This window comes from Theropithecus gelada, chromosome 8, assembly GCF_003255815.1.
Source record: "Theropithecus gelada isolate Dixy chromosome 8, Tgel_1.0, whole genome shotgun sequence".
Classification (NCBI taxonomy): domain Eukaryota; kingdom Metazoa; phylum Chordata; class Mammalia; order Primates; family Cercopithecidae; genus Theropithecus; species Theropithecus gelada.
In genome coordinates, this window is record NC_037676.1 from 98312722 (window position 1) to 98328898 (window position 16177).

Here is a 16177-nt window from a genome sequence, read left to right on the forward strand (position 1 = left end):
TTAATGATATATATATTTATCCATTTATTAAAATAAAATACTTCGCAATTTTATACTGCTATTTACTGATATTTTCCATTCAGATTTAGAACTGCAGTGTTTTTGCTTTACCTCTTCTATGTTATATCTGTATCCCTTTTATTTCACTGTGAGAATTCTGGCTCTTAAATACACAAAAGATGATAGAAATAGAATACCTCATATTTACTCGCTTGCTTTATCCACTCTTCACATACAACTGTCTTAGAATGGCAACTTAATACTGCTACCACCAATTATATTTTGATTTGCTCTTGTTCTTGCCATTCTTTCTCACAATTTTATGGTTGGGTTGTATCTATATTTTCAGATCTTTTAACCATTATGTGTTATAACCACTTCCTTTTAAACCTCATACAGTCTTATTTTTGCAAATAATTATATGTTTAATACTTACCACGTGTCTTTAGGTTGTTGTCTTACCCATCATTTTGCTTGTCTAAAGCCTGTGTTTTCAGTAGATTATTTATCAAATCTCATGGGAACAATATTTCTTGAGTTCTTAAAAGTTTACAACAGTTTATATTTATATTTGAAAGAAAAATTTACTGGACATAAAATTCTTGGCTCATGTTTTTTTCCTCAACTATCTGAAATATGTTATTTCATTTTCTTCTTATGAAAACATTAATGTCAAAAGTCTGAGGATAATTTATATTTTCTTATAAGTTATTATTTTTACCTAGACATCAAAAACATTTTTTTTCTTTAATGTCCGGTAAACTTGCTAGAATATATCTTGGCATTGATCATTCTTCTTAGATATACAATGTACTCTTTCAGGACAGTATTTCAAGTACTATTTTATTTCAGTGAAGTATCCTTGAATTATAGTCCTTGTTAGTCATTCTGTTCATTTGCTTCCCTATTCTGTGGTGGCTGCTATATCAATATTTTGGATCTCCTTTTTCTGTCTTCAATATTTGTCACTTTCTATCAATCCCTTTTTTGTCTTTTTCTTCTCTTGATTCTGATATTTTCTCTTTTATGTGTTCTATTTCACTTCAGGTATTTGTCATATTTATCCATTCTTGCTTTTCTTCTAGTTTAGTCATTTCTAAAATGTTTTTTTCCGGCTTGTTTAATTATTTATTGAGTTATGTCATCTCATTTCTTAGGTTTTCTAATTCGGGTTCATGTTCTTTCACGTATAGTATAATTGTCTTCATCTTTTCCATTGGTTTTGGAATAATCTATTACAGTTTCATCATTACAGGTTTATGAACATATTTTCTGGCATGATTTCATTGTCTGCAAGGATGTTATTCTACTTCTTAATCTCTTTTTTCCTATAATACCCCTGCAAGAGATTTGGCCTCAGTAATTTTCTGTTGCTTATTTTTATGTGAATTTAGCTTTTCTTAACTTTTAGAAAGAGGCTTGGCTCAGAGATCTCTTTTAACTTTACATTGGACAACCTCTTACATTGTTTTTGTGTAGTATTTTAAAATATAGTGGCTTATTTTCAAAAATTCCTGGCTCTGCTGCCTCTATACTTCTTCCATAAGTTTCTTTGGTATGAAGCCCTGGTGGGTCAGTTTTGAGATTTCATGGAGGTGTACTGTTTCAGTCACTTTAGGCCTTATAGGGAGTCCCATGCACTCACAAACTACTATAAAGTCAAAAGTTTGCTCAGATCTATCAACTTTCTCAAATCAGCTGACTGTGATCCCCAGGAAATAACTTGGGCTATGCATTCTCTCACTCACAGGTCCCTCTGCTTTCTCTAGCACTGATGGAACACACAAACTTGTGGCTATGGTGATTTGTCACTTTTCATTTACATCTAGTTTGTGGAGATACCTTATCACATAGTTTTTAAAATGATATCCATGAATTTTGTTTTGCTATCAACATGCTCTGTTTTTTTAATGTGGGGATTCAGGAATGTCCCAGAGCTATGCAGTCACCACCAAAGCCGTCTTTCCTAATTCTTAAGATGTTATTAACTTACACTCTCCGGACTAGCTGAAGTGCAGCTAATTAGTGTTTTCAGCTGTTCGTTTATTCCAGGAACATACATAAATGATCTATTTCCTGAGCTCTTTCTTATCCTGAAATTTCTTTCACATTTGAAAATGTAATGAGTATAGAACTCTTGAATCTCAACCATTTCCTTTAAAGTTCTGTACAAAGTATTCCTCTGTTCCCTAGTTCTCAGAATTGCAAAAAAGAAATTCTGTATCAGGTTTCTTCATGTATTTATTTAAGGTATTTTTGTGTTGTTATTGTTTATAAGTCTTGTTGTTGTTATTGTTCATTTGATGATCTTTGTATAATTTATTTGTATAATTTTAAAGTTTTATCAAAATATATCTAAATCAGCTTTGCCAAAACTGAATCCTGCAACAGTGATCTTCAAACTGACATACACACAGTCCTGATGGTTTAGAAAGGCTTTCCAATTTGTATGTGGGCATAGATGTAAAGGAATTAATTTCCAGGTTCTCAGCTTCTATATGTAAGTTTTCATAAAATTGATCTGCCTAGCAGAAGACATGCTGTCAAGACATCAAAAGTTTCTTCTTTTGTACTTCCCCTTTCACAATTACTCTTCTGCTACTGCTATAGTTTGGATATTTGGCCTTGCAAACATCATGTTGAAATTCTATCTCCAGTGTTGGAGATGGAGCCGGTGGAAGGTGTTTGGATTGTGGGGACAGATCCTTCATGAATGGCCTAGTGCCACGGTCACAAGAGTGAGGGAGTTCCCAGCCTTAGTTCCTACGAAAATTGGTTGTTGAAAAGAGCATGGCTCCTCCTCCTCCTCCTCCTTCTGCTTTTCTCTCTCTCTCTCTCTCTCTCTCTCTGTCTATCTCTCTCTCCCCCTCCCCTCTCTCTCTCTCCTTCTCCCTGCTTTCACCATGGGATGGGCTTCCCTTTGCCTTCCACTGTGAGTGGAAGCAGCTTAAGGCCCTCACCAGATGCAGATGTCAGCACCATGTTTCTAGTACAGTCTGCAGAACCGTGAGCCAAATACACTTCTTTTCTGTACAAATTACTCAGCCTCAAGTATTCCTTTATACCAACACAAATGAACTAAGACAGCCACTTTAGAAAAGAACTCTCTCACTCAATCTAAATCTTAATAAAGTGGTGTAGTGGTTTTTAAAAAGTGGATGCTAGTCCTTTGACATTTCTTCCATCAAAAAGTGGAGTCCCCTTAGATTTGGGCTAGATTATAGCTGTTTTAACCAATAGAGGACAGTAGAAGGGATGCTATATGACTTCCAAGAGTAAGTCATAAAAGGCAATGCAGTTTTTGTTTGGCTTACAGGAAAACTTGTACTGAAGCTCTGAACTCCCTATGAAGTCTGACTGTACCAAGGCCGTAGTGGTGTAGCTCAAGCCACATGGAAAGGCTATGTGTGGGCCTTTGGATGGACAGTTTCAGCTAAGTCCAGACTTCAAGTAATTTCAGTACAGATACTGGGAACTTGAATGATAGTGGCCCCTCCAAAATTCATATGTTAAAATTTAATCAACAATGTAGTATTAAGAGGTGAGATCTTTAAGAGGTGATTAACTCATAAGGGCTGAGCCCTCATAGATTGGATTAGGGCTTCTATAAAAGGGTGAGAGGGAGTGATTTTGCTATCTTCTATGCTTCCACCATATGAGGACACAGAAAGAAGGCCCCCACAAGACAGACAATCTGCTGGCACCTTGATCTTAGACGTTCCAACCTCTACAATTGTCCATGAGAAATAAATTTCTGTGCTTTAAACCCAGTCTGTGGTGTTCTGTTATAGCAGCACAAATAGACTAAGATGAGAAGCTTCTAGACAATTCTGGTCCCCAGCTTAGGGTCACACAAGCCTTTGATTTTTCTCAGCTGATTCCCCACACATCAAGGAGAGGAGATAAGCATCCTCACTATGACCTGACCAATTCTTAACCACAGAATCTGTAAATAATAAAAAAAGAAATGGTTGTTTACCTCTGAGTTTGGGGATGGTTTCTTACGTAACAACAGGAACTGACCCAGGTGCATTGGCCCAGGGTTTAAAAACTTCCAGGGCACCAAACAAAGGAACCATTTGGAATGTTGGAGTAGATGTTGATAAAAATGAAGGATTCTAATGACTGGCTAGCACACATTGTTACATGACATGTGGCTCCTAATCCTTTCCTTTTGACAAAATTATAGCAAGACTTTATAGATTTATTAGCTGTTAGATAATTAAAATAATTTTTGATGTTTGGTAGCTATGTGACTTTTGGTACATAAGTCATAAGTCAAAGAATATATAATATTGGCTATAACAAAAATCTTTCTAGTCCTATTTATGTAAACAAAATTTCATTGCATTTGCATTCATAAAAATAAAAAATAAGAATAGAGTGGATACGAGATCATGTTTCATTCTAGTAGTAATATTCACTCAGGATCTGTGAACTGACTGACCAAAAGATAAATAGACCTAAACATCTCATTAAGAATAGCATTTCCAATAAAAATCATACTTCTTACAGTTAACTATTATTTATCAAAATGTGTGATAGCCAGGTGCAGTGACTCATACCTATAATCCCAGCACTTTGGGAGGCCGAGGTGGGTGGATCACTTGAGCTTAGGAGCTCGAGACAAGCCTGGGAAACACAGCAAAATCCCATCTCTACTAAAACCACAAAAATTAGCAGAGTGTGTGCACCTGTAGTCCCAGCTATTCGGGAGGCTAAAGTGGTGAGATCACTTAAGTCCAGGTCAATGCTACAGTGAGCCATGATTGTGCCACTTTACTCCAGCTTAGGTCAGAGCGAGACTTTGTCTCAAAAAAAAAAAAAAAAAAGGTGATGTAGTTACATCATTTTAATCAGTCAGTAACAACAATTGTAATTATATCTCAAACTAGAAAAAAAATTGTTTAACACTTAGAGCCTATGGTCACAGAAAAATATTTTCTACCTTTATTGAGGTATAACTAGCAAAAATTATATATATTTAGTGTGTACAATGTGTTTTTATATATGTATGTATTGTGAAATGATTACCACAGTAAAACTAATTAACATATTCATCACTTCACATAATTTGGGAGTTCTGGCATGGGGAAAAGAGGAGATAATGGTCAAAGGGTACAAATCTTCAGCTCTAAGATGAATGATTACTGGAGATATAATGTATAGCATGGTGACTGTAGTTAATAATAATATACTGTATACTTGAAATCTTCTAAGAGGGAAGATCTCAAGTTTTGTCAGAAAACTTTTTCAAGTTTAAATGTATCAATTTTAAATTTAAATGTATATCATATTTCTGCTGTTGAAAATATGATAATCAATATTTTAAAAATCCATGCTTAAAATATATCCTACAGGGAAAGGAAAATCAAACTGAAAAAATCTGAAAAACTATTTTAAATTTTCAACTGTTAAAGATGAGCTTGTTCATATACTTTTTAAAGTAGATAGTGGTCATTATGAAAATAAGCAAAATATTTAGATGACACTGGACACATTTTAAGTAGTGATCATATATTTTTGTCTTGAAATATTAATGTTCATAATACACTAGAAAGATCCTTTGCAACTATTTAAACTTATGATCTCAACTTTAAAAGGTATGAAACAGCCAGGTGCAGTGGCTCACACCTGTAATCCCAGAACTTTGGGAGGCCAAGGTGGGAAGATCACTTGAGCCCAGGAATTCGAGTCTAGCCTGGGCAACATAGTGATACCCCGTCTCTACAAAAAATATGAAAAAGTAGCCAGGTGTGGTGTCATGCACCTGTAGTCCCAGCTATTTGACAGGTGGGGGGAGCCTGAGGTGGGAGGATTGCCTAAGCCCAGGAGGTGGAGGCTGCTGTGAATTCTGATTGCACTACCGTACTCCAGCTTAGGTAACAGAGTGAGACCCTGTCTCAAAAACAAACAAACAAAGGTGTGAAGTATTTACATTTCTTCATTACCTTTCTTTACCTCATTGAGCCTTTTTAATCTCTTCCTACATCTTAAACAACTTACTTTTAATCTTAGTCTATGGTCTCATCATCTTCTCTTTCCTTTTATTTGATAAAGAACATGTTTTGAGAATTTTATCAAGAACACAAAACAGATGCTTTCAAAGATTTATTTTGTATTGTTTCAGTTAACTGTTTTTTCTAACACAAGTTTTCCTTGGTATCCTACATGAGCTCTTTGTTCTTTCTTATATTTCCTATTTTCACAAGCCATTTGTTGATTTTTTTCCCCTTGTTGGTTCATGTGCTCTGAATGTCTATCACCTCCTCAGATGTGTGATTTTATTACTGTATGTAAACAATGGAGGTGGTTGGACATCCCCAGCTGCATTTCTTCCTAATCTTGCTATATCTTTTAGGATTCTATATGTGACTGGGTTGATGCAAATTCTCTCTACATATTACAAAACCCTTGACTAGTACTCCTGTTGATGTTATTGAAATCTTGCATTTTTTTTAGTTTTTCATAATAAAGCCAGTAGGGAATTATTTAACCAGTCACCCTGGTAATCTATATGTTAGGGATGAGAAGCTTTCCAATGTTTATATCAATATAGCAATCTTTGTTTTTACAGAGTCATAAGGGGAATGCAGTGTGTAGAGAATGCCTCAAGTGGCAGGAAGAGGTGTGTGGCCATGGATCCCAGCTCACAGTTCACTGAAAATTAGCATGCTGTAAGATGCTGATCTTTGATTCAAGCATTTCCTTAGCCCAGCTGCTGCCTAAGAGCCTTTAATTAGAAGAAACACAATACTTTTTAAACTATGATGTTGGCTAGCATCCATTTGTATTTGGTTCTTACAAAGGCCAATATTTAATGCCATCAGAGCTCACTCTGGGGAGAGTTCGCGCCTAACCTCCCAGAGCCAAAAGTATCCCCCAGACACAAACACAAACGTAGGCTCCATTCTACACTAAGTTGAAGCAACGTATTATTTTTCGATAATCAGCAAAGTTGTAAGGAAAACAAGTGTGCAAAAGGCGTTTCTCCGAATAGTGCTGAGCTATGCAGATGACACCTATGGCATTTTCCTCTCAGTACCTCCTCAATCCACAATAGTTAACATGTGAAACTCCATGCGAGCATGGTATGACCCTCACCCTCCACTCAGCTGATCGACCCAGAACCGGGCACCAGATCCAAGCTAGACCAATGCAGAGTCCCATCTCTCCAGCGACAGCTGACTTTCCAGGGGTGAGCACCTATCCCAAGCCCTGCCAGTAAGTTCCACACTGAATACTTGGACTTGGAACTGAATTAGATCAGTCTCTTCTCAGTGGTGAAGGGAGAAACTCAAGTCATAGTTTCTACCATGTGGAGAAAGTCAGATGACAGTAGGAGAGCGTTCCAGTTAAAATGGAGGCGCAAGACCAGGTGCGGTGGCTCACGCCTGTAATCCCAGCACTTTGGGAGGCCGAGACGGGTAGATCACGCGGTCAGCAGATCAAGAGCATCCTGGCCAACATGGGGAAACTCTGTCTCTACTAAAAATACAAAAATTAGCTGGGTGTGGTGGCATGTGCCTGTAATCCCAGCTACTCGGGAGGCTGAGGCAGGAGAGTGGTTTGAACCCGGGAGGCAGAGGTTGCAGCGAGCCAGAGATCAAGCTACTGCACTTCAGCCTGGCGACAGAGCGAGACTCCGTTAGGAAAAAAAAAAAAAAAAAAAGAGGCTCATCTGCAACCCTGCTACTTCTTGTTTGTTGTTGTTGTTGTTTGTTTGAAATGGAATCTTGCTCTGTCACCAGGCTGGAGCGCAGTGGCGTGATCTCGGCTCACTGCAACCTCCGCCTCCCGAGTTCAAGCAATTCTCCTGCCTCAGCCTCCAAGTAGCTGGGATTACAGGCGCCTGCCATCATGCACAGGTAATTTTTGTATTTTCAGTAGAGACGGGGTTTCACCGTGTTAGCCAGGATGGTCTCGATCTGCTGACCACGTGATCTGCCCTCCTCCGCTTCCCAAAGTGCTGGGATTACAGGCTTGAGCCACTGCACCCAGCCTACCCTACTACTTCTATAGCTAACGTCTTTAACTCTTCCTTGGATTTCCCTTGAGGATCAAGAATCTTGAGAACAAATTCTCATTCTTGGTTAAAATGGTTTTAGTTTGATATCTAGATTTGCAAACAATGAATTCCTGACTTATAAAATCAGGTTTATCAGGTCTGACTACAAATGAGTTACCAGTCTTTATTTTTATGAAACAGAAAGCTATATTATTTCTCTTGGTCATTGAATCTTATCTTTCGTCTATTTCTTGTAGTTTTCTTTTTTACCCCACTTGGGGTTAAATCCTTCTTTCAAAATGGCCTCTTACAAACAGGGATTGCTCTGAGAGTTTATCTACATAGGACTGTTCCCACATGCACAATGCTTGATAACTGCAGTAAAATATCCAGCGGTTGTGCCTTCTACTGCCAAAATTCTCTTAGAAATGGAAACCAGAACAGCCTTTTTTTTTTTAGATAGGCCATATGCCAAGATTTTGTTCATTTAAGAAAAAATATAGGAAGCAAAACAAATGAAAGAAAAACAAGTCATGGCCCCAAGAAAAATTGTGCACATCATTCCACAGCTGCTACACTGCACAGTGGGCACATGGCTACCACATAGCACATGGAGGGCTCACCAGAAAGCTAGGAAATCACTGTTCCTGCCCCAAAGGCAGAAGCCATGAGAACGAGTGTCCCCATGACCAGAAAGGGAGATGGGGTGAGATGGGATGGGATGGATGTGTGTGCGTGTTCACGCACGCGCATTCATGGTTTCAGTATCTCAAGCAATTAGGATTGTGAATAAAAACAGAAATTTTCCCAGGAGACACACCAGAAACTGGCAGAAACTAATGAAGGCAGTAGGAAGAAAGAGTGGTACTCTTGGCCGGGCGCAGTGGCTCAAGCCTGTAATCCCAGCACTTTGGGAGGCCGAGACGGGTGGATCACGAGGTCAGGAGATCGAGACCATCCTGGCTAACACGGTGAAACCCCGTCTCTACTAAAAAATACAAAAAACTCGCCGGACGAGGTGGCGGGTGCCTGTAGTCCCAGCTACTCGGGAGGCTGAGGCAGGAGAATGGCGTGAACCCGGGAGGCGGAGCTTGCAGTGAGCTGAGATTGCGCCACTGCACTCCAGCCTGGGGGACACAGCGAGACTCCATCTTAAAAAAAAAAAAAAAAGAAAGAGTGGTAGTCTCACTATTATTCATGATTAGCCACATACCAGCTTTGGCATAGCCACTCTACAACATCCCTAGCTTGTCTTTCCAGCCTCCATTCTCAATTGCATTTCAATGTCACCCTCAAGGAGTCCTCTCCAGTGGATTCTTTCATAGTCAAAGTAACTCCTGCTGGAAATGAAATTCTCTCAGAAGGAATACACATGAACCAAATAGGGGTGGCTCTTTGTTCCCCTTCTTCTGAAACATAGCAGGTGCTAATTTCCATCTCCATCTCCCATTTAAAAATAGATGTAATTAAAGTTTGCTTGCTCTTCCATACACAGGCACCAGTTAGCTCTTACTCTTTGAGAGTTGCTTGCACAAAACCTAGAAATGAACATCAGTCCCTGTTTACATAGCAAAAAGGTGCTATGTAATTACGCCCAGCTAATTTTTGTATTTTTAGTAGAGATGGGGTTTCACCATGTTGGCCAGGCTGGTCTCAAATTCCTGACCTCAGGTGATCCATCCACCTCTTATGAACCAAGATCTCAGACCTCTTCTTCATCCTTTCTTTGAATTTCTTCTATTCATCCAGAAGATGCTGCTCTTGCTGCAGATGTTGACTGCAACTTCTAGCACATGGAGTTAATTAATTGCCAATTTGGTCAAAACAATCCGTCTTGCTGTATTTGTTTTAGCGTCTTCTCCTTTCTAGTTATATACAGAAGAGGAAACCACGGAATTAGGTATTGAGGCATGGTCATTCCACAAAAATGGACAGTCACAGCAACACGTAGGACACAAACAGAAGTCCATCGCCAATTACAAAACTTGAACTCAGGAGCCAAGCCCTGTTGCCCACTATGTGTTTGAGATAAGGTAGCAGAGCACATCTAGGAATCAGGCTGGGAAGATATTCCCTGAAGTTTGTTGGTTGCTTCCTCTGTCCAGAAAGTTCTTATGTATAAGACCCAGAACAAGAAGCCACAGATGACAGACAAGGGTAATTCTTTTTTTTTTTTTTTTGAGACGGAGCCTCACTCTGTCACCCAGGCAGGAGTGCAGTGGCGTGGTCTCAACTTACTGCAACCTCCACCTCCCAGGTTCAAGCGATTCTCCTGCCTCAGCCTCCCAAGTAGCTGGGATTACAGGCACATGCCACCATGCCCAGCTAATTTTTGTATTTTTAGTAGAGATAGGGTTTCGCCATGTTGGCCAGGCTGGTCTCAAATTCCTGACCTCAGGTGATCCACCCACCTCAGCCTCCCAAAGTGCTGGGATTACAGGCATGAGCCACTGTGCCCGGCCACAAGGGCAATTCTTATAGGAGATCTTCTTTTGCCAGGTTCTTCATCTCTGGTTGTTAAGTGAAGTAAGACAAGTAGGGCTGCATGGGTTGTGGCCTCTAGAGTCTCCAGCAGAGCTGCAGCTGTGGTCATGTTCCTACATTAGCATTGCCCCATAGTGTACAATTGAAGACAGGCAGTAAGAAACAAGCCCAGGTTAGGCTGAGGCTCAAGAAAGTGCTTGGTCTGCTATTATTTAAAAATTCAGCTAATATGGAACACATTGGCTTGAATGCAGTTCATTTTGAAGAGTTAGAATCTTCTAGGAGTGAAGTCTGTTAACCCTATCAGCCAGTACTGCAAACGTGTGGGGGTTCACATTGGCACATCAAAATTCAGTTCCAAGAACTTTTCTTACAAAGGAAAAGGGCAATCCATATGTGACATGTTCTTTGCATCAGAGGCTGCCCACAGGTCCTAACTGCAGGTGTGCGAGCCAGCAGCTAACCCTGGGAAACCCACACTGCCTTCGGGAAAGCAATGTGCCTGCCAGGGGTGGTCAGTCATAGCACACAAGGCCTCAGCCACGAGGCCAGGAGTGCATCATTGACTCCTCCCATACTGTTTCCTCAAACATAAAAGGAGAGATTGAATTAAACGATCTCTAAGGGCTGTGTCTGGGAGGAAAAGCCATGATTATTCTGTGATTACTTAGTAGAATTCAGGAACTCAGTGGCATATAAGGGTTTTGTTGTTGTTGTTAATTACTGCTGTGATAAATGACATACTTGGAACATTATTAGTGCAATAATCAGGTGCTAGACAGCACACAACATACTCCTAATATTTTCTCTCGGGTCTTACAAAGTACAGACTGACATAGCAGAGATGATCAGTGTGTGAAGTAAGTCCCTTAATGAGAATTAGCTCTTTTTATGACAAGCCACATTTTGGTCACATCTCTTACACTGGCTTTCAGCCAGGGGGAAAAAAGTATTTGAGCTCAAGATAGGAAACATTACAAAAATTAATAAAATATTATAGCAGCTTTAATGGATGTTATTACCTTAGGGGTTGGGGGATGGGTGATTACATACACAGTGTGACCCCTGAATCATTTGCTCATGAGAGAACTACATGGGTTCATATTGCAAGCAGGTTCCCGCATGTGTTTGCCAACCAAAATATGAGTGCTAAGTTCACACTAAGCTCGGGCTTTTGAAAGAAATTCAAGACTGATGAAAGAAAGAAAGAGAAAGACAGGCAGAGAGACGGGGGTGGTGGGGGAAGGGAGGAAGGGAGGAAGGGAGGAAGGAAGGAAGGAAGGAAGGACTAATAATGGTTATTTTAAAATGTACAAAATTATAGACATGACATGTATTTCAAATTAGAATACTATACTAATTAGGTTAAACAGCTAAAGGCAAAGTTGTGGAGACATTAGGGAGACAAAAAGAAAACTTCAATAAAAACTACTAAAAGACTTACAGAAAACAGAGAAGCTATTAGATTCATGGAAAAAGAACAAGGCACTATAAAAAAAGAACATTAAAGAGAACAACAAATACTCTTGGAAATTAAACTATGAGAGCAGAAATTACACACACTCAATAAAAGTTTTGAAAATGAAAGTTGAGGAAATCTTGCAGCAATTGGAACAAGAAGACAAGCAGATAGGAAATGGGGGGAGAATAAACTTAGAAAATAGTAACAAAAATAACATACAATCTAGAATCCCATGCCCCAACCACACTGAGGGGTAAAATGTTCAAGCATGAAACTATCAAAACAAAATCAAAATAAAACACTCCCACAATGCACTCTTTCTCAGGAACCCGTGAGGGTTACTGAGCAAATGTCTCCCAGCTTTAACTTCCCCTTCCTCCTTCCTCGGATGCTGGGCTGGACTCTGCAACCATCATTTCTCCTTTTGCAGCGGGCTCCATGCTAGTCTCTGCCAATAGGGGGCGCCAGCGAGAGAGGCCGCAAGGCTGGAGGAGGAGGAAGGGATGTGTTCCTGTTGGCTTCTTGTTTCTGTAAGTTTCATCCCAACTTAACGGTTCTCACCTGGGTAGAACAGTTACTTCCAGTTAGCAGGTTTTATACATTATCGTTTCAGAGATAAAAGCTTTAATTGGTGCCCACTGCTCAGAGGCATGAATCCCAGCAATGTCTCCCCTGTAAGCTCCAGAGCCACAAATACTGGCTGAGCAATACTCCTTTCCCCAGGGTTCTGGATCTCAGCTCGGCAGGAACCCCTCTCTGAGCCTTCCTAATTGTTCCTTTATTTTCTCAGTCCTATTAGTAGCATCTGTTTCCTGTACTCTCTTTCTCTGTAATACCTTACGTTTTGCCTTTTTTAGTTTACTTGCAATTCACTATATAATATCTTCCCTGTTAAAATAATTTGATGTGCTTTCTGCTTCTCGACTGGACCATGACCGAAACAATGCTTCCCTAGAATGGCGGAGCAAGTCGTGAAAGAGGAAGGCATGGGATCCAGGAATGAGATCCATACAAAAGTGGAAATATTTAAGAGGATGAAGAGAAACACAAAGACAATAGCCGTGCAGCTGACCTAGAGACCAACTCGTCCGTTTTAGAGCACAACAAAGGGCTCTCAGAAAGATTTCTTCAAGAAGATGAAAGTCACAAAATACTTCATATGCTTAAATATGCTGAGAAGAGATTTATATTGCTGAAGGAAAGTTTGGGATTGAATAAATAATCAGAACGTAAAGACTAAGCAAACAAAGAAAAACAAACGAAGAAAGAAGGGACTTAAAATGCCAGGGAAAAATGAATGCTAGGCAGCTAAGGATGAGTGTCCTCACTGTCCCTGGCTCTGCTATGAATAGCTTTTTCACGGACATAATAACGTAACTACTTATTACTGATCTCATTAGAATTTTACTACATATACATAGGGAGGTTTGGAAAATATAAAGTGTGTGTTTGCATGTAAAAGAGGTCGCATTTGCATGTGAAAGAAAGTGAAATCCTCATTTTTCATAAGGGGAAAGTTAGCATGTAGGCCTAAACTGAAAAAAGTAAAATTGAGAAGCTCACTTGTACAATGATAAGAATAATACTAATAATTGAGTCTGCCTTAACGGTTGTCAACATCAAATGAATTAATACATATGTAGCATTTAGAACAGTGCCTGACGAATGGTAAGAGCCATGCAAGTGTTTGTTGAGTGAATGAGCCATATGAATAATATAGGTAAACTTTTCTTTAGGTCTCACTGAAGGAACTTAAAACTGCATTTCTACTGCATTTCACCCATAGCTCAAAACAAGCAAGTACCTGAAAATTGTTTATTTTCTTGCTCCTCTTCTAGAAATCACTAGTGGTGAAAAAGATGATGCAATGAATCAAGTTTTTTCAGAATTTTAAGGGAGAGTTAAGAAACATCAGGAATGGTACCTGGAGTTAGCCAAACTGCCAGGTGAAGGGTATGATCCTCCAGACTGCCAATGCTGCCCAAGACTTCTGACCCCAAAGATGAAGAATTAGGGTCCAATGACAAAGCTAGAGGGAAGAGCCCACACAAGACCACCCTCTCTCTGACACCAACTAAGTTCAAGAGTTTTCTGAAACCACCCTGAGTTTCGATAACTCAATAGAAGACTCACAAACTCCATGAAACCCATTATTTTCATGGTTACATTGATTATAGGGAAAAGATACATTGAAGTCAGTCAAAGGAAGAGATGTATAAGGTAGAGTCTAGCAAAATCCCCCAGAGTTCTGCCATCCCAGGAGACTCACCTGAGCTTCTGTGTCCAGAATTTTATTGAGGCTTCATTACATATGTATGATTAATTGATTGGTCTATTGATTGTCCACATGAATGAACTCAGTCTCTAGGTCATCTGATACCATGTAACCCAGAGCTACCACCCTAAATTCATAAAGTTGATCTTTCTTTTGTAGTCAGACCCCACCTTAAGACTATTGGGTGTGGTCATCCAAAGGAGGAGAAAAACAAGGGGGAGAGGACTTAAAGATGAGGGGAGGCAAGGAGAGGAAGGGACAGGGCAAGAAGTTTTCCTCTGGAAAAAAAGAGATTAATTCCCCAAGCTTGTGACCACAACTCAGTAATAACTACCATTTACTTCTCCCTCCACATTAGCCAGAGCATTTGTATGTTTCATAAATTTCACAACTACTCTATGAGGTGTTTAGAGTTTTACAGATGAGAAAACTGAGACTCCAGAAGACCAAGTAAATGACCCTATATCCCCCACGCCAGAAAAAAGACACACTGAGGCTGGAAACCAGGTCTTCTGACCCCACATTCCTGTTCTTTCCAATACAATCTACAGTGCCTGTTTTCCACACTTAACATCAGTCTTCTTCGTTTCAATCCTGCAAATTTTCAACTTTTTAAGTACTCATAAGTCTCTTTCCTTCTCTGTTAACTTTTTAAACATCTCATAAAATTTTGTGAATTAAAAAACACAAATCCAGCAAAGTTGTAACCTGGAAACAATAATCTTGGGCCAAAATTTATTGTCAAAGGAATATAAAAATTTTTGCTTTGTTCTGGAATTTAGTCATAATAAAGCATTGCCATTTGTCTTTTAGATTCTTTCCTTCCCAGCTCCTCCACCACCACTCCCTATTGGTGAAATTGGCACATGTCAAACAGCTAACAAAGAGATCTTCCTAAAAGGCGTCATTGTGTGCACAAAGGGTTTCTGGGCTTGAACATCATGGTGGACTGGTGAGAGGCAGGGAGGAGGACCAAGCGCAAGACATTTTGACCCCAATGTTTAGACTGCCCTATATCCAGTTCCTGTGATTGTTCTTTTTGCCACTGCATTGTTAAAAATTTCCCAACCAGCAGCTCTTTATCTAATTCTTACTGAGTGTTACTGGAAGAAATAATCAACATAGATCATTAAATGCTGGTGAAACTAACACTGGCTAAAACTGTAGGTGGTAAAATTTGTTATAGATGAAAACCTGAAAAATTAAAAGTGGGAAACAGACTTGGTTGAAATAAATTTTTAAAACAAAATCTATAGTATATAAAATTGCACATGATTTAAAATGTTTTTTAGTTAAAAGTGGATCAAATCTTTATATATTTATATAATTTGACCTGAGAAATGAATTGGTAGAAATAATTTCTGCAAAAGAAAACTCATAATCACAGAATATATAACTAGGTAAAAATTGAGCCAAAATAAATAAATCACACTAGAAAATAATTGATCCTAATAATAATTAATATTAAAGTAATGATTTTATAAAAATGGCTTAACTGTTTTCAAAAATGTTATCAAATGATTGAATTAACAAAGATTCATCCTTAAAAAGTATTAATTTGGTGTAATTCTTATTAAAATATTTGTATATATAAACACAGAGATAAAATATTTATGGAATCAATAAGGAAGTCCAAAACAGTGGGGTCAAAACAGCAGGGTCAAAATATTATTTATTCTTTTGTTCCTTTCTGTGAGATGGATGTAAGATTATACAACCACTAATGTGACCAAATGCAAGAAGTTGCTATTGAAAATAAGATCAATACCTACATAAATGATGCTAATGTAAATAACTTGGATTTGGTTCATGTATCACCTGAAATGTAGAAAACAAAGTCAAATTTTATCTTGTTCCTGCTTGGACTTGTCTTGGACCTGGGACATAGAAGCAGAGAAGAGCAGATGGTGACTTAAATTGCTGGAGCCTTCCTTGCCTCGAAAGTTCT